The sequence below is a fragment of the Ambystoma mexicanum genome, chromosome 6q (genome assembly GCF_040938575.1).
Source record: "Ambystoma mexicanum isolate Mex_15411 chromosome 6q, UKY_AmexF1_1, whole genome shotgun sequence".
NCBI lineage: Eukaryota > Metazoa > Chordata > Amphibia > Caudata > Ambystomatidae > Ambystoma > Ambystoma mexicanum.
Window position 1 is genome coordinate 832470753 of NC_090937.1, and position 20638 is coordinate 832491390.

The window sequence follows — 20638 nt, forward strand, 5'->3', positions numbered from 1 at the left end:
GTCTTCATCAGTATGTGACTAACACAACACTCGCAAGAGTCAATGTCTGCCTTTTATGAATTGGGTTGCTTTGTGAACTCATTGAAAAGTTTTATAATAGTGTGATTATGAATCCACTTTTTGTGTGTTTTCTATCACCACTAAAGCACAGATGAATGGGGAATCAGAAATACAAAAAAAAACATTGCTCTACACAATTGGAAAATATTGTATACTATGAAGGTATGGATAAGCGCCCCTTCCCAGGCGTAGCTGGTATCATCCAAGTAGGCCTGTAAGCACATTGGATGGCTGAATTATCTTGAGAACACGAGACAGCACCAACAATCTAGCTAAGGCATTGGTTTATGTTAGTGCCACTGTTTTCATGTTTAGAGAGGATCCCGAAAATAATTCCGATCTGAGAGATTAAAGAGATGGAAAGGTTTGATTGGCGAGAATGAAAAGTTCCACAGAAAATTAGAGACAGGATTTATAACGAGTTGGGTGGTATTCCGGTGGTGAATTGTCCAGAATACTGTCCAACAGAATCACTGTTACTGTGACATGTTCCAACAGATTTTCTGCCGGATTACAAGTGGTGGTAGTGGTGTTAGTCCCTAATAATTTTGGAGTCGATAGGACTCAATGGGCGATTTTGGCAGAATTACTGCAGCAGTAATTTCACTGATTTTGACAATTTTTCATTAGAAAGTGGGAGGATTTACCTCAAGCACAATGCTGGAGGTAAAATCCCCAATCCAGGGCCAAACTCGTAGTATGTGGAGCGGGAAAAGTGTCAGTAATTCCAATACCTCCTCTTTTTTCCTGCACCTCTATATTTGTAAGGAGCCCCAACGCATTGGAGATTCGAGAGACGAAAAGAGGTAATAATAGCCAACCCAGGCAGAGAAACACAAGGTAAGGAAATGGGTGTATGACAAGAGTGGACGATTTCTGAAGAAAGGGGATCAAAGGCAACAATAGTTTCTGAGTGAAGGGACCTGTAGCTTTCCAACTGATGCCTTTTGCGGCAAGAAAGGATATCATGAAGGAAGGAAAGTTGAACCAACTGCATGTGTTAGTGATGGTTAAGAAGATTAAGTGTTTCCACAAGAGTCATTATGGTCAGAAAGAAGTGAAGAGAAGAATGAAGTCATTGGGATTTTTAGATCCCAACAACTCACATGCTGACGAGATCGCCAGTAATATCTCAAATCTAGGATTCTCTCATCGCATTCTTGAACTTACCCACTCAAAAGGGAGGATGCTCGATTGGATTGCCGACTTAAATTGTAACATGCATATCATCTCTAACGACCCCTGTGCTTGGTCTGACTGCCACATCATCATTTTTGACTTACCAGCTATAGATCCCCACACCAAACCCAGCATTGTGCCATCCATCCCTACTAGAAACAAAAAGGATATTACCAAGGTCAAACTTCTCCACCTGATCTTGCCCATACTTAATAATCATGCTCTCTCACCTGACGACCCAACGGTCCTGGTGGACATCTTCAACCAAACCCTGCTCAAAGCCATCAACACCATAGCACCTCTTAAAACTAGGAAACCCAAACAGCGTGCACATCTCAATTCCTGGTTCACGCCATATCTTAGAACCCTTCGCAAAGTAAAGCGGAGCACCGAAGCACTCTGGAAAAGCCTACCCTGCGAGACTAACAATGACAACCTCATTCTAGCAACCGTTAATTACAAGGAAGCAATTCTACAAGCCAAAAAAGAGACACACAACCAATGTATCTCACAGGCCGAAACCAACACAAAGGAGTTATTCAAAATTCTTAAAGGATTAGAACCCCATCCTCCACCCTAGACAACTGCAATAAGGACAGCATCTGGTGTGAGAACATTCAAAAAGCTCTCCTTACTAAAATATCTATACTACAGGCTAAAGTTAATATCAAGCAAAACTGCCTACAAACTTTTTCCCATAGCAAACCGTTGACCAATAAACCCAGAAACCCCCTTTTTACGTACACTCCTTTCGGCTTTGCCCCTCTCACCATTAACGAGGTGGAAAGTATCATTAGTAAATTGAAACCACCCAACTGTCAAGCCGACTCCTGTCCCACCCCCATCATCAAGGAATCTGCCCAGGAACTTGCTCCTTTCATCACTGCCTTTATTAACTCCTCATTCCATTCAGGCATTGTTCCCAATAACCTTAAGGAAGCTTGGGTCATCCCACTGCTAAAAAAACCATTGCGGGACCCGAGTATCCCCACTAACTATAGGCCGATCACCACGGTCACCACAGTCCCTTTCTTATTGAAAATTCTGGACAGGGCAGCGTATTTACAGATTCAAAATTACCTACATAACAACAACAAGACAATCTGGTTTCCGTCCCAAACATGGGACCGAAACAGCCCTACTAGATCTGAAAACCCAAATTGAGGACCTGAAAGATAACGGCAAATTGGCCCTACTACTACTCCTCGATCTATCTGTAGCTTTTGATCTTATCAACCATCAAATCCTCTATTGCCACCTGAAGTCTGCTGTCCACTTCTCTGCAAAAGCTACCAAATGGATCAGCTCCTTCCTGGACAACAGCAGATGAGGGTATTCTCACCTACCGCTTCTGCAGAACCTACTCTGGTGCCTTGTGGGGTACCTCAGGGCTCTTGCACCTCACCAACGCATTATAACATCTTCACTAAACCACTGTTTGATGTTCTTGATTATCTGGGTGTCACCTACACTAACTATGCTGATGACACCCAGATACTCATCACAGGCGACTACCTAGTGGACACAAAAGCCTTGAATGACATCTATCAAGTCATCCAAGCCTAGATGGCCCAGCATGAGCTCTGTCTTAATGACGATAAGACAGAGCTCCTCATCCTGGGCTCTCAACAATGACTAAACAGACTCGACCCGGCCTTCAAAACTTTCAACATCGATGGTAACACTATTAAAGTATCTTCCGACACCAAAACATTAGGAATTTACCTCGATTCCACCCTATCACTTAATAGACAAACTAACACAGTTGTCTCTGCATCCGCCTACACATGTAAGCTTATTACAGCATGTCACCCCTTCCTCATCACACAGAACTGTACTATCCTGGCCAGGACATTGGTTATGTCCAAACTAGTCTACTGTAATGCCCTATATCTTGGGACTAGCCAACGTAACCTGAACAAACTACAGGTTATGATAAATAATGCAATTAGAGTTGCCCTTAACATCTCTAGATCTTCACACATCTCGGAGACCAAGAGAATCTTACACTGGTTATCAGTGACACAAAGAATTGCTCTGAAATCTCTTACCCTGACACATAAATGTGTGAACAATCAGGCCCCCAACTATCTCTCCTCTCGCTTCTCTCACTACACGCCCACCTGACTACTTAGATCGGCTCAAGCACACTGTCTGACCATCCCCAGATACAAACTGCAGAAAGCTGGGGGAATCAGCTTCCCTGTCCTTGCCTCCAAACTATGGAACTTGATTCCTCTACCTATTAGATCTGAACACTCTCCTACCCTATTCAAACATAGAAGCAAATTATGGCTAGCTAACAATTTTGCCTAAATGACCAAACTCATTTCAGGACTCTCTCTCGACTCTCAACTGCCTTCGCATTTATGTATTCCTGCTAACTGTAGATATTGTGCACAGCACATTGTAAACTATGTATAGCTCTACCGCGACTCTAGATATTCCTGCACATCATATTGTATACTATGTATAACCCTATTGTATGTATATGTTGCGCTAACTTTCCATTGTTAATTGCAACCAGTACTGTATTACACTACCTTTGTCAAGTTATGCGCCCGGTTGCCCTTGGGCTTGGCTGCGCTATATAAATAAATAAAATACAAATACAAAACATTAACCATAAAAAACAGGGTCTCTATTTTGAGTCGCTGTAAGCTAAATAGAATAGTAACAGAGTATTTTAATGTCACATGTATTTTAGGTGAATACAATGTAGGTAATGGCAATGGAAGACACAAAACGAAGGAGGATTTTGAGTGACCCTTAGTCAGAATACAGGTCCAAAATGTCTTGAACATTATCATGGAAACAGGCTCCATCACTCATGTGAGTCATTTCAGGCAAAACTCTGTGGGTACGTTCAGCTTGAACGGTATTTTGAACATGTGGAGGAACTATTTTCATCCTCCCATAAACAATGTGTTTGCCTTTGGACCACTGAGGAGATTTTCACCATTATCACCCACAAAGAACAGATCCTCGGGGCTAAAAGCTGTTTAAAATAACACAAAAATAAAAAAAATAAAAATCTTCTCCTGTAAACCCTCAAGCTAGGCTGCACATTCGCAACTGAAAGGAGCGCAGCGAATGTGCTTGTGTCATTTGTACTGTTCCCAGAAATGCTCTTATCACCTTATTCTCAAACATGACCTGAGCATTTCAAAACGGCCTGCACAGTGGTGCAAAAATGCACTGTGCATCTCCCCTGAATGCATTATTGTGTGAATGACAGGCTCCCAGCGACCATGTGGTTGCTGGGACTGCATTTCACTGAGACAGATGAACATCCTATCCCTGAGGTTTAAATAGCGCTGTCACACTCATGTCATGTTGATTAGGTCTTGCTGCATGTTCACATGCCGAATACGTTTTTGAATGATACCTTAACTATTTTTCACAAAACAGCCTCCTTGTTTTTTCACACTCATGACATGGTCAGAAATGACCCTGTAATGCTTGGTACCTCCCCCGGCTCCTATTTCCAAAAGGTGCAGGGTGATGACTCTCATTTGTGTGTATATAAAACCGCATCAAATTTGTGAAATCGGGATGCACTGTTAAATGTGCATAAACGCCCCCATATTTGTGCAAATGTGCAAAGCTTGAAAAAGAGCACCTGAATGAGCACATCTAACATGCGCTTCATTTCAGAACTGGGCTGCTTCTTTTTTGGTAGTGAGAATCTGCCCAATAAAATACATTTTACGTCTTAGTGACCATGACATTATCAACAAGGAAATGGGACTTTAGATGTATGGCGTGGCTTGAGTGATCACAGTGTAATCTTGTTTTTGTTTTTAATTCTAAAGAGCCTTCAGCATGCACTTGTAACTTTGGGGTTTCTAGGCTGCTTTGTGGCAGCAGGTAATGGGACGATGAGAGAGAGAGGGGGAAGATTCAGACTGAGCTGAACGTGGCCTTGTTCCTGTCATTATAGCCCATATTCCAAGCATCCTCTTTGGCCAGCGCTCACTTCCAGTGTGCCACCACAGTCCAATTGTGCAAAAAGGCTGATTAAATTCAAGTCTACAGCTTTGGGCTTGATGAAAAGCATTTTATTCATTACACTTGTGTGTACATACTATTGTGCAATGTCGGAAAATGTGTTGGATTTGTATTGTTTATTGTTTCAAGATCAAATTATTAGATGATTATCAGTTAAAGTCCACACTCATGAAAATCTCTATCTCTGTATAGGATAACTGTAAAGTATGTTCACATGTATTGTTAACAATATGAAATAAACTTCCCTGAAATGTGTAGTTGTGTATGTGTAAGTCATATAAGGCCACAACCTTTTAAAACTAATAGATACATAAGCCAGACCGCAACTAGTCGTTCAATGGCCCTCATTAGGACTCCGGCGCTAAACCATGGTGCTATTAGCACCATGGTCCATGCCGGAGTCCGCCATGGAGAAGGGGGGAATTACCACCCCAGTCCAAAGTTGGCGGGCGGTAATTCCCCCTTTCTCCATGACCCTTCCCCTTTCCCATTTTTGCCCCATGGGGCTCAATGGGAATGGGGAAGGCAGCAATTATGGTACCGCAAATTGCGGTACCGTAATTGCTGTCAAGGTCCCTTTGCGGGTCCCTACTTTAACGGCTGGTCCAGACCAGCCATTAAGGTCGGGAGCCGCACAGGGACCTTGTAGTAAGGCGTTAAGGGGTTAACGGTGCCGCAGCCTTTTACGGCGCCGTTAACCCCTTAACGCCTGGGTTGTAATGAGGCCCAATGACTTTCAGAAACTATAGTTTACAGAAAGAGTAATTGTGTATAGGTTTCGAGGAATCTAGCGCCATTTTAATGAGTTTTGTTCTTGGCGTGTATTGTATATTCAATTGTAATTGGTTATTTATAAAGTGCTTAATACCCAGAGGTTTCTAAGCAGGGACCCAAGGATTGAACCTGTGTTGCTCCACATCGTCTTGCTTCCAAGGCGAGCATGTTGCCCCTGAGCTATTCTCCCAAAACCATGTTGTTGTGTGCGTGTGTGGGTGTTCCATGTGGATTCCTACCCCTGCCTAACAAAAAGTGTGTATCTTTGAAGACGTTACCTAAAGTGTGTTGGATGCTCTCTTGAACATTTGTTGTATATTTCATATGTCCTCTTTAAAAGCAATTACGTTTCTTTAGATGTATTGTTACTGACTAGGAAGATGTCTAATATTTGAATGTTTTTTTCTATGTATCGTTTGGTGTGTGATGTGAAATGCATTGTGGTTGGTGTCTTCACTTGGTCACATTAGAAATTAATTATAAGTCAGTGTACAACATATTCATTAAAGATTGTGGAAAATGTTTTACTTGTGCTTAGAAAAGTCTTTTAGAATTGTAATGTCTGAATGGTCTCTTTTATGGAACGTTATCAGATATGAGGGGGAGCAAGGGCACATTACTTAACTACTTTACCCTTCGTTCCCAAAACGTATCATGTAGGGATGTGCGTAGTGTCTTAAAAAATATATAAGCCTATCTGAACAGTTGGTGTACGACTGGGCTCGAAAGATTCAAGCCTTTTGTAGCTGAGGCTTGAAATTGTTCAAAATGTTTGAACTGGAATTCGAGCTACTTGTGTAGACACAAATGTTATACAACTGATATTGTTCAGATACTGTACTAGTTCTAGCCAATCAAATTATACAGTACTGACAGAAAAATAAACATTTGAAAAATGCACAGAGGATGCGCTTTTTCATTTGCATTCATATTTAAAATGTGGATCTCGTCTCATCCACAAATGTGACCAGCATATTCAGGTTTCGGTGTGGCAGCACAAATAATGCGTCCTTTTGCATCGCTTGGTGTCGTGAGTGTGTTCCTGACACTTACGTATGACAGACTCGCAGGACCTTGAAGACCTTTCAATTAGTAATATTTTGAAAATAAAATAGAACATGTCTATCTCTGCTTGAGGGATAGAAATGCAAGAGGAATGGAAGTGGATCATAGCGCTCATAGCTCTGTTGATCCATTTAAAAGCAAATACACGAAAGAGTCGGCCTTGACCATGACATACATTTCACATGCTATTTTCTGCACATTTCAAAGAGCAATCCACTTGTGGATTTGGAATGCACTTTGAAATGTGCAGAAACACCACCTTATTGGTGCAAATGTGCATAGGCTTGTAAAAGGACAACTAAATGTGCGCATCTGCTATGCACACATTCAGCTGCTCTTTGAGAATAGGGAGCACATTTTTTGGGTGCAAGTGATAAAATGCACAAGTGAATTTCTGCACTTATGTCAAAATAGGGTTAGAAAATCTGCCCCATTATTTCTTAAAAGCCACATGGATTTGAACAGTTTTTTAAACCGATTCGAACCGTTGTACGCTATTGATGGAATTGGGTTGAGCTGATTTGAGTCGAAACAAGTATGTATTGGCTCGTTTCGATTCGACTTAAAAGCAATCTCTATTGTGAGTACAATTTCTCTAAATGATTCAAGCCTCGTCTTCACAGTTTTGAATTGGCATTTATGTGAAGCATTCTAAGGCTGGCACATCCATACTATCACGCTTACTGCACAGCTGAATGTCATTAATGAATTGCAAACATGGTAACTTGTTAATAAACACTTCACAGGAACGCCAGCTTTGGAATTACGGTACATTTGCACATAAGCAAGGGCTGTTTTCACATGCATGTGCACAGTAGAGTTAGTGAAATACAGTTGTGCTTTAACTGCACTGTTGTTATTGTGATTGTGCAAGTGAAAACAGCATTTTTGGATGTTGACATATACCGTAATATGAACCCAGATTTCGAATTATATTGGCAACAATGGCACCGGTCTCTGAATGTGTTTTGTGGCAAAGGGAACTCATGCAACACTGGGCCTCATTCCGAGTTTGGAGGTAACCACGCCACTATTTGCGGCATGGCTGCCTCCAAACTCGTTCCGATTCCGCCCTGGTGAATGGAGTAATTACCGGTCCATTCCAAGGTTGGAGGGACCAGTAATTCCCCATTCACCAGGGCCCTTCCCCATTCCCATTTGAGCCCCCATAGGGCTCAATGGGAATGGGGAAGGCGCTAATTATGCTACCATAAATGATGGTACCGTTATTAGCACTAAAGTCCCTTTGCGGGTCCCGTCCTTAACGCCTGCTAGAAGCAGGAGTTAAGGAAGGCCCTGCAAAGGCAACTCGTATTAGGGCGGTAAGGGTTTAACGGCATTGGTCTCGTTACCGGTGACCGTTAACTCTTACCGCCCTACTTGTAATGAGGCCCACTGTCTCTTTTAAGGCTGAGCCCTGAACTCCTACTAGGGCATGAGCATTACAACAGCTGTAAACCAGCAACAATAGTCTGTATTGATGCAACAGCTGAGCTTGTGTTGTTGCCGAGGATGGCTGTCCTCTATTCAAACCTATATAATGCAGATATGCAGAGCAGCTAATTTCTTAAATCTGCATTTGAAACAGAAGAATGAGCCAGACATTATCCTTTTAGCATTGCCTTTTTCTTCTCAGATACACCGTTTTCAAAGAAATACTTTGTTCAGAATGCGCACAGAACACATATAACAAGCTGTACCAAGTGTACCATAGGCCAATATAGCCAGACTCCTCTCTCTCTCTCTGTCTCTCTGTCTCTCTCTCTTTCTCTCTCTCTCTTTCTCTCTCTATCTCTGTCTCTCTCTCACACTTTCTCTTCACTGTCTCTCTGAGCGCTCGTTCTCTCTCTGTCGCTCAGTCTCTTTTTCTTTGCCTCTCTGTATGTTTCGGCTCTTTCTATGTGGCTGAGAGTTGTGTTATCAGATGTGCTTTTGCTACAGGCCTCTCTGAATGTAAGACTTGTCTTACCGAGAAAAGCAAATTATCAAAACATATACATTTTTTTCTGATTGGACAGTCTAGTACATCCCAATTGTACTCTTTCAAAATACCCTTATGAGAAACTGGTCGAGGATGGATCATACCAGTGAAGCTTCCAGCCGCTTTGGATATCACCAACAAACATTTTGAGATCATAAGAATGACCACATACCGTTATATTTAAGAAATATATCTGCAATAATGGGTCTTCATGCATAAACATGTAAGTATCTAATTCATACTGGGCTTAGTCCTCATTTTATTTTTCACAACACTCACACTAACATTAAAACGTTTGTAACATTGAGCATTGTATATTGTACTTGCCTCCTGGAACACCCACGGTTTCACACATTTATTTTGCAGAAGCCAGGCACGCTAGAACAGCTGCAAAAAAACTATGTATTTGTTTTGCAGGAATATTGGTTGACCTACAACCAGGGGTGGACTGTTAACCAAGAGAGGCCCTTGAAATAATTTTCAAAGTGGCCCCATATTACACATTTTGAGCAAACCCAATGCATTTTCTATGAGAACATTTGGAAATCCCTACACAGAAGTTGCACATGAGGGTGCAGGGTGCAGATGCCTACGGTGAAATCTCCAGAGTTCCCTTTAGGCCAATTCACCACTAGTTGGTATACATTTTACTAACATTCTGTATGCAAGGGCAGCACATGAATGTACGATAAGACTCCATTGGTATCAGGTAATATTATCCCGATAAATAATGTTGCCATGCATATAGTCGCCGGGAAACAGCATAGGTGACATTATTTATGGGAAAATATATGGGATAAATAGGAGAGTTAGAAGCAGGGGTGTCCCCCACTCACTTTTGAAAAATGTGGAGTTTGTAGGGGTGTCCCTCCAAGTTCCATGGGGTAATATCGCCACATAAAATGCGCCATTCTTGTATGGCGACATTTTTGCGGGGATATTATCACGTGGATCCAGTCCCTCTATTACATCACCACCAGTCAATGGAATGTCTGACAGTTTTCTTTCAACCTATTAACTGCTAAGGACGTACCAGTCGATATACTTGCGCCATCAACCAACTATAATAGAGAAAAGCACCCCAGTGCGGTAAAGTGTCTGTTAATGACTTCAATTCAGCAATCCCACTAAGTCAGTGCCTCGTCTGGGATGCTCAAGGGAAGCCCTTATTTATATATTTTTATGACAAGTTATAATCTGGATGATAAACCCTTATATAACGCCCCTCTCTTTGAATCCCCCTGACCTCACTGAGTCAAGAAGTAGGTTTGTTTTGCAATTTAAAATGTTTATTGAGAAAGTGAACAATATATATATATACCACACTTTTATGAATAAATTAATATTTGATAGCACACTTAGGCATATGACAGTGATCAACAATGGATGAGGTTACACTAGCACACTGATTTAATTACTTAGGAGTTAGTATAGGGAGGACAAGGTAGCTGAGAATACTTTTATGATTTCAAGGAAATGCAATGATGAATAAAAATGCAGTACAGAAATAAACTGATAGGGTTACACAAGAGATAATATGTTCACTTTCCCCTTGTGGCAATTCACCCCCCCCCTATGCAATATAAGGAGATGGAAGTAAAGCACACAGTTTTCAGGATTAGAATCACAATACAATACGAATTTCTGTTCCCCCCTAGCAAGCTTAGAGAAACAGGGATGGTTTTAAACACAGGCAAAAGTACTTTTTAAATGTGGTATGCAAAGAAGGGAAAAATATGCTAAAAACGATTTTAATTCCCTGTAGGAGGTTCAGGGTAGGTGATAGCTATTTAAGATTAGTTCAAGACACACTCGCGATGCTCAATGAGGGATTAGCAGGTTGAAACGAATTTTAGCAGTTCAAGCAAAAGCGGCTATTTTGACAGGTGAAGAAATTGGGCCAAATCGCAATCGCGGCACTTTTTCCGAGTGCGTCGAGCGCGATTACGGAAAAAGTATAAGGAGTAGGAAGTTTAGGCTTGTTGGAAACCTTAGATTCTTAGCTTTTAAAGGAAAGTTAAATCTCATTCCTAGCACATACGATTCAAAAGATGCGAACGGTTTTGTGAAGGTAGATTTCAGAAATAAGTTAAGTTTTCAGAATGACATGTGGCATTTTTACAGATTTGAAGCCACAGGATGGACACAAAATTCTAAATGCAGTTCTAGACAAGTTGAAGGGATGGTATAAGATTACTTTAAAACAAGAGATGACTATGCACAGTTCTGGCTGGATACTCACTCCTAATTTTGGACAGGAATGCGTCTTCATCACGGATTGGGTCAGGATTGAGCTGCGGTTCTCTCTCCGGACGTCTTTGGCACCGGTTCCATTCACAGCGTGGCCTCGAGTCTGGGTCCGGCACTGCACAGCGCTCTGGTCTGGGTCTCTGTCGGGTTCCGGATACAGCTCTGCTTACTGGGTCTGGATATGGTTCTGGATACAGCTCTGCTTTTTGGGTGTTTCTGGCACAGGGTTCTAGGCCAGAATCAAACAGCACAGCCCGGCTGTTTAATAGTTTGGTTAGGTTGCTGGATTCTGAGGCCTGCTGAGAAGGATTCAGCTTTTGGACTAGGCCTCTCTGCTGCAAGTTCTGAAATCTGGAGTCTGGTTTTCTAAGTTCTGGTTCTGGAGTTTTCTGGATATTGTCTGGTCCGGCAGAGTGCTTCGCAAGAATTCAGGTGAAGTGGAAAAATGAGTGTCCCTTCCTGGGTCTTAGTGGCTCTTTTGATGTCTTTTGAAAGTGGGTGTGTGCGTGGGCATAACTAAGCCTGCCCCTCACAACTTATCATTGGCCAAGTCCTCCTCTCTCCCTTGATTGGGGAACTGAGTTGTGTGTCATTTTTATGGCATACAGACAGAACCTCCCCTTTGGTTTCACTTAGAAAATCAATTTTTCATAACCAAATATGCTTCCCAGATACACAAGTTGTTGACATTACATGTACACATCACAGATGAATTAAGGTACATTCTTGCCCAATTCTGATGTTTCTAAGAGCTTGGGTTAAGAAATGACAACATATTTTCGTTTTTGGTAGCTTTAGCAACATTGGTTTTTCATCAAATCTTTACACAGACCTGTACCCTCTCCCTGAGCATATTAATATAAGTTATCATGTCTCTAGCATAAATACAGTGCCTGCAGCATTAATACATTGTGGGGTTCGGTCCCAGAACACTGAACAAGGTGGAGTTTAGACTCAAATTGTAGGTACATTTTTCATATTAAGAATCTCCAAATTGTACATTCTTTTCAGCTTGAGAGAATATTTTATGAGTGATTTAACCCTTTAAGTGCCATGGGTATTTCTCCCCAGTGCCAGAGCCTTTTTTGGTGATTTTGGTATGTGGCCATTCAATGGCTTGTAACTTTTTTGTTACATGAGATATCTCGGCCAAATTTGGCTCCTTTTCTTCCCACATGTAGGCGGTCGTAACGCCACCCAGGAATCCCAGGTTGCTGTAGGGGGGTGAGAGAAAATAAGGAAAATGTGCGAAAATTTTGGGTTTTTTCAAAAAATGCCAATAAAATGATGCACAAAGAAGCCAGTGGTTTTTTCCTTGTAAGAGCTAGGAACAAATGGTTTGCTGTGCTGAGTTCCCCAATGTGTTGGCTTTCAGGAACAGGTTGAGTGGAAATGGAAAAAAAATATTTTGATGGGGATATCAACCGTTTTGTGAGAGGTAGGCGATTTTTGCCATTTTTGCCAATTGGACATGCATGGACGGAATGGAAGAAAAGGGCAGGAAAGCCAAATTGGAGGACAGAAAGGCATATATTTCTGAAAAGTAGACAAAATTCCAAGTTTAGGAAGGGGTGATTTGTATAGGTCAGGCAACAACTAGGTAGGGGAAACTGCCATCGAATGGGGGAAAAGCGGGAAAATGACTGAAAAAAAAGGTATGTGTTGGACATGGTTGGCTTGGTACGGCAATGGCTTCTATGAATTTTGAGAAAAGCAATGCTCCGCTACATTCCCCCGACTCTTGCAGTTAGGAGAGCATACCATTTTTGTAGTGTTTGTACAAAACAAGCAATACCACAAGCCAAACACTGAGCCATGGTACACAGGAGTTTTACGCTCACGGTCTGACCAGACGCACTTAGCATGTGTAAATTGGGAAAACCAATGTGGTGAGGAACGGCAGCCATACATTTTTTGAAAGAGCACAGGCAGACCTTTTCAAGGGTAGGTGACTTGTGCAGGTTACAAAAGTGTATGGTGGCTAAAGCAGCGACTAAATGTAGGTCACATTTGGGAAAAGAAAGGGTTGTGAGACAAAGGGCTCCAGCAAATGGGTCAAAACGTTATGAAAACCACACAAACACAACACATGGCCTACCGTCCCGCGTTCCCACAGGTGTCCCGATGAAAACGGTACCTCACATGTGTGGGTGCACCTACCTGGCCGCCAAGGGGAAAGCCCAAAACACAAGTAACCCCAAGTCTGTTTTCACACCGGAAATGTCACACTCTCCCATCATACAGATATGGGCCTCGGGTGTCCAAGCCACCGAGGAAAACAGGGAACCCCATGCATTTCCGAAAAGAGGACACCCGTGGGAATCCGCAGAGGTATGATATGCCCAAATTGCCCCAGAATTTATTACCCAGACACCCCTGCAAAGTCGGAAATGTGGGGAAAAAAACGCTTTTTCCGTACATTTCGCTCGACGCACCCATCGAAACACGCCCCCAACAACACATGGCCTACCGTCCCGCGTTCCCACAGGTGTCCCGATGAAAACGGTACCTCACATGTGTGGGTGCACCTACCTGGCCGCCAAGGGGAAAGCCTAAAACACAAGTAACCCCAAGTCTGTTTTCACACCGGAAATGTCACACTCTCACATCATACAGATATGGGCCTCGGGTGTCCAAGCCACCAAGGAAAACAGGGAACCCCATGCATTTCCGGAAAGAGGACACCCGTGGGAATCCGCAGAGGTATGATATGCCCAAATCGCCCCAGAATTTATTACCCAGACACCCCCGCAAAGTCCGAAATGTGGGAAAAAATACGCATTTTCCTCACATTTCGCTCGACTCACCCATCGAAACACGCCCCCAACAACACATGGCCTACCGTCCCGCGTTCCCACAGGTGTCCCGATGAAAACGGTACCTCACATGTGTGGGTGCACCTACCTGGCCGCCAAGGGGAAAGCCTAAAACACAAGTAACCCCAAGTCTGTTTTCAGAGGGAAAACTCAGACATTCTGCCGACCGGCACAAGGTACAGATATGGGCCTCGGGTGTCCAAGCCACCGAGGAAAACAGGGAACCCCATGCATTTCCGAAAAGAGGACACCCGTGGGAATCCGCAGAGGTATGATATGCCCAAATTGCCCCAGAATTTATTACCCAGACACCCCTGCAAAGTCCGAAATGTGGGGAAAAAAACGCTTTTTCCGCACATTTCGCTCGACGCACCCATCGAAACACGCCCCCCACAACACATGGCCTACCGTCACGCGTTCCCACAGGTGTCCCGATGAAAACGGTACCTCACATGTGTGGGTGCACCTACCTGGCCGCCAAGGGGAAAGCCTAAAACACAAGTAACCCCAAGTCTGTTTTCACACCGGAAATGTCACACTCTCACATCATACAGATATGGGCCTCGGGTGTCCAAGCCACCAAGGAAAACAGGGAACCCCATGCATTTCCGGAAAGAGGACACCCGTGGGAATCCGCAGAGGTATGATATGCCCAAATCGCCCCAGAATTTATTACCCAGACACCCCCGCAAAGTCCGAAATGTGGGAAAAAATACGCATTTTCCTCACATTTCGCTCGACTCACCCATCGAAACACGCCCCCAACAACACATGGCCTACCGTCCCGCGTTCCCACAGGTGTCCCGATGAAAACGGTACCTCACATGTGTGGGTGCACCTACCTGGCCGCCAAGGGGAAAGCCTAAAACACAAGTAACCCCAAGTCTGTTTTCAGAGGGAAAACTCAGACATTCTGCCGACCGGCACAAGGTACAGATATGGGCCTCGGGTGTCCAAGCCACCGAGGAAAACAGGGAACCCCATGCATTTCCGAAAAGAGGACACCCGTGGGAATCCGCAGAGGTATGATATGCCCAAATTGCCCCAGAATTTATTACCCAGACACCCCTGCAAAGTCCGAAATGTGGGGAAAAAAAACGCTTTTTCCGCACAATTCGCTCGACGCACCCATCGAAACACGCCCCCCACAACACATGGCCTACCGTCACGCGTTCCCACAGGTGTCCCGATGAAAACGGTACCTCACATGTGTGGGTGCACCTACCTGGCCGCCAAGGGGAAAGCCTAAAACACAAGTAACCCCAAGTCTGTTTTCACACCGGAAATGTCACACTCTCACATCATACAGATATGGGCCTCGGGTGTCCAAGCCACCAAGGAAAACAGGGAACCCCATGCATTTCCGGAAAGAGGACACCTGTGGGAATCCGCAGAGGTATGATATGCCCAAATCGCCCCAGAATTTATTACCCAGACACCCCCGCAAAGTCCGAAATGTGGGAAAAAATACGCATTTTCCTCACATTTCGCTCGACTCACCCATCGAAACACGCCCCCAACAACACATGGCCTACCGTCCCGCGTTCCCACAGGTGTCCCGATGAAAACGGTACCTCACATGTGTGGGTGCACCTACCTGGCCGCCAAGGGGAAAGCCTAAAACACAAGTAACCCCAAGTCTGTTTTCAGAGGGAAAACTCAGACATTCTGCCGACCGGCACAAGGTACAGATATGGGCCTCGGGTGTCCAAGCCACCGAGGAAAACAGGGAACCCCATGCATTTCCGAAAAGAGGACACCCGTGGGAATCCGCAGAGGTATGATATGCCCAAATTGCCCCAGAATTTATTACCCAGACACCCCTGCAAAGTCCAAAATGTGGGGAAAAAAACGCTTTTTCCGCACATTTCGCTCGACGCACCCATCGAAACACGCCCCCCACAACACATGGCCTACCGTCACGCGTTCCCACAGGTGTCCCGATGAAAACGGTACCTCACATGTGTGGGTGCACCTACCTGGCCGCCAAGGGGAAAGCCTAAAACACAAGTAACCCCAAGTCTGTTTTCACACCGGAAATGTCACACTCTCACATCATACAGATATGGGCCTCGGGTGTCCAAGCCACCAAGGAAAACAGGGAACCCCATGCATTTCCGGAAAGAGGACACCCGTGGGAATCCGCAGAGGTATGATATGCCCAAATCGCCCCAGAATTTATTACCCAGACACCCCCGCAAAGTCCGAAATGTGGGAAAAAATACGCATTTTCCTCACATTTCGCTCGACTCACCCATCGAAACACGCCCCCAACAACACATGGCCTACCGTCCCGCGTTCCCACAGGTGTCCCGATGAAAACGGTACCTCACATGTGTGGGTGCACCTACCTGGCCGCCAAGGGGAAAGCCTAAAACACAAGTAACCCCAAGTCTGTTTTCAGAGGGAAAACTCAGACATTCTGCCGACCGGCACAATGTACAGATATGGGCCTCGGGTGTCCAAGCCACCGAGGAAAACAGGGAACCCCATGCATTTCCGAAAAGAGGACACCCGTGGGAATCCGCAGAGGTATGATATGCCCAAATTGCCCCAGAATTTATTACCCAGACACCCCTGCAAAGTCCGAAATGTGGGGAAAAAAACGCTTTTTCCGCACATTTTGCTCGACGCACCCATCGAAACACGCCCCCAACAACACATGGCCTACCGTCACGCGTTCCCACAGGTGTCCCGATGAAAACGGTACCTCACATGTGTGGGTGCACCTACCTGGCCGCCAAGGGGAAAGCCTAAAACACAAGTAATCCCAAGTCTGTTTTCACACCGGAAATGTCACACTCTCACATCATACAGATATGGGCCTCGGGTGTCCAAGCCACCAAGGAAAACAGGGAACCCCATGCATTTCCGGAAAGAGGACACCCGTGGGAATCCGCAGAGGTATGATATGCCCAAATCGCCCCAGAATTTATTACCCAGACACCCCCGCAAAGTCCGAAATGTGGGAAAAAATACGCATTTTCCTCACATTTCGCTCGACTCACCCATCGAAACACGCCTCCAACAACACATGGCCTACCGTCCCGCGTTCCCACAGGTGTCCCGATGAAAACGGTACCTCACATGTCTGGGTGCACCTACCTGGCCGCCAAGGGGAAAGCCTAAAACACAAGTAACCCCAAGTCTGTTTTCAGAGGGAAAACTCAGACATTCTGCCGACCGGCACAATGTACAGATATGGGCCTCGGGTGTCCAAGCCACCGAGGAAAACAGGGAACCCCATGCATTTCCGAAAAGAGGACACCCGTGGGAATCCGCAGAGGTATGATATGCCCAAATTGCCCCAGAATTTATTACCCAGACACCCCTGCAAAGTCCGAAATGTGGGGAAAAAAACGCTTTTTCCGCACATTTCGCTCGACGCACCCATCGAAACATGCCCCCAACAACACATGGCCTACCGTCACGCGTTCCCACAGGTGTCCCGATGAAAACGGTACCTCACATGTGTGGGTGCACCTACCTGGCCGCCAAGGGGAAAGCCTAAAACACAAGTAACCCCAAGTCTGTTTTCACACCGGAAATGTCACACTCTCACATCATACAGATATGGGCCTCGGGTGTCCAAGCCACCAAGGAAAACAGGGAACCCCATGCATTTCCGGAAAGAGGACACCCGTGGGAATCCGCAGAGGTATGATATGCCCAAATCGCCCCAGAATTTATTACCCAGACACCCCCGCAAAGTCCGAAATGTGGGAAAAAATACGCATTTTCCTCACATTTCGCTCGACTCACCCATCGAAACACGCCCCCCACAACACATGGCCTACCGTCCCGCGTTCCCACAGGTGTCCCAATGAAAACGGTACCTCACATGTGTGGGTGCACCTACCTGGCCGCCAAGGGGAAAGCCTAAAACACAAGTAACCCCAAGTCTGTTTTCAGAGGGAAAACTCAGACATTCTGCCGACCGGCACAATGTACAGATATGGGCCTCGGGTGTCCAAGCCACCGAGGAAAACAGGGAAACCCATGCATTTCCGAAAAGAGGACACCCGTGGGAATCCGCAGAGGTATGATATGCCCAAATCGCCCCAGAATTTATTACCCAGACACCCCCGCAAAGTCCGAAATGTGGGAAAAAATACGCATTTTCCTCACATTTCGCTCGACTCACCCATCGAAACACGCCCCCAACAACACATGGCCTACCGTCCCGCGTTCCCACAGGTGTCCCGATGAAAACGGTACCTCACATGTGTGGGTGCACCTACCTGGCCGCCAAGGGGAAAGCCTAAAACACAAGTAACCCCAAGTCTGTTTTCAGAGGGAAAACTCAGACATTCTGCCGACCGGCACAATGTACAGATATGGGCCTCGGGTGTCCAAGCCACCGAGGAAAACAGGGAACCCCATGCATTTCCGAAAAGAGGACACCCGTGGGAATCCGCAGAGGTATGATATGCCCAAATTGCCCCAGAATTTATTACCCAGACACCCCTGCAAAGTCTGAAATGTGGGGAAAAAAAACGCTTTTTCCGCACATTTCGCTCGACGCACCCATCGAAACACGCCCCCAACAACACATGGCCTACCGTCACGCGTTCCCACAGGTGTCCCGATGAAAACGGTACCTCACATGTGTGGGTGCACCTACCTGGCCGCCAAGGGGAAAGCCTAAAACACAAGTAACCCCAAGTCTGTTTTCACACCGGAAATGTCACACTCTCACATCATACAGATATGGGCCTCGGGTGTCCAAGCCACCAAGGAAAACAGGGAACCCCATGCATTTCCGGAAAGAGGACACCCGTGGGAATCCGCAGAGGTATAATATGCCCAAATCGCCCCAGAATTTATTACCCAGACACCCCCGCAAAGTCCGAAATGTGGGAAAAAATACGCATTTTCCTCACATTTCGCTCGACTCACCCATCAAAACACGCCCCCAACAACACATGGCCTACCGTCCCGCGTTCCCACAGGTGTCCCGATGAAAACGGTACCTCACATGTGTGGGTGCACCTACCTGGCCGCCAAGGGGAAAGCCTAAAACACAAGTAACCCCAAGTCTGTTGTCAGAGGGAAATCTCCGACATTCTGCCGACCGGCGCAACTTACAGATATGGGCCTCGGGTGTCCAAGCCACCAAGGAAAACAGGGAACCCCATGCATTTTCGAAAAGAGGACACCCGTGGGAATCCGCAGAGGTGTGATTTGCGCCCATCGCCCCAGATTTTTTTACCCAGACAGCCCTGCAAAGTCGGAAATGTGGGGAAAAAAACGCTTTTCCCGCACATTTCGCTCGCCGCACCCATCGAAACACGCCCCCCACAACACATGGCCTACCGTCCCGCGTTCCCACAGGTGTCCCGATGAAAACGGTACCTCACATGTGTGGGTGCACCTACCTGGCCGCCAAGGGGAAAGCCTAAAACACAAGTAACCCCAAGTCTGTTGTCCATTCTGCCGACCGGCGCAACTTACAGATATGGGCCTCGGGTGTCCAAGCCACCGAGGAAAACAGGGAACCCCATGCATTTTCGAAAAGAGGACACCCGTGGGAATCCGCAGAGGTGTGATTTGCGCCCATCGCCCCAGATTTTTTTACCCAGACAGCCCTGCAAAGTCGGAAATGTGGGGGAAAAAACGCTTTTTCCGCACATTTCGCTCGCCGCACCCATCGAAACGCGCCCCCCACAACACATGGCCTACCGTCCCGCGTTCCCACAGGTGTCCCGATGAAAACGGTACCTCACATGTGTGGGTGCACCTACCTGGCCGCCAAGGGGAAAGCCTAAAACACAAGTAACCCCAAGTCTGTTGTCAGAGGGAAATCTCCGACATTCTGCCGACCGGCGCAACTTACAGATATGGGCCTCGGGTGTCCAAGCCACCGAGGAAAACAGGGAACCCCATGCATTTTCGAAAAGAGGACACCCGTGGGAATCCGCAGAGGTGTGATTTGCGCCCATCGCCCCAGATTTTTTTACCCAGACAGCCCTGCAAAGTCGGAAATGTGGGGAAAAAAACGCTTTTCCCGCACATTTCGCTCGCCGCACCCATCGAAACACGCCCCCCACAACACATGGCCTACCGTCCCGCGTTCCCACAGGTGTCCCGATGAAAACGGTACCTCACATGTGTGGGTGCACCTACCTGGCCGCCAAGGGGAAAGCCTAAAACACAAGTAACCCCAAGTCTGTTGTCCATTCTGCCGACCGGCATAACTTACAGATATGGGCCTCGGGTGTCCAAGCCACCGAGGAAAACAGGGAACCCCATGCATTTTCGAAAAGAGGACACCCGTGGGAATCCGCAGAGGTGTGATTTGCGCCCATCGCCCCAGATTTTTTTACCCAGACAGCCCTGCAAAGTCGGAAATGTGGGGGAAAAAACGCTTTTTCCGCACATTTCGCTCGCCGCACCCATCGAAACGCGCCCCCCACAACACATGGCCTACCGTCCCGCGTTCCCACAGGTGTCCCGATGAAAACGGTACCTCACATGTGTGGGTGCACCTACCTGGCCGCCA

The 20638-nt window shown here is 45.9% G+C and overlaps 1 protein-coding gene across 4 annotated transcripts in view; it reads right to left on the bottom strand.

The window, feature by feature from the left end:
* Positions 1 to 20638, bottom strand: part of FSTL5 (follistatin like 5) — a 3721575-nt gene that overhangs the window by 3368787 nt on the left and 332150 nt on the right. The gene's annotated exons all lie outside the window — the stretch shown is intronic.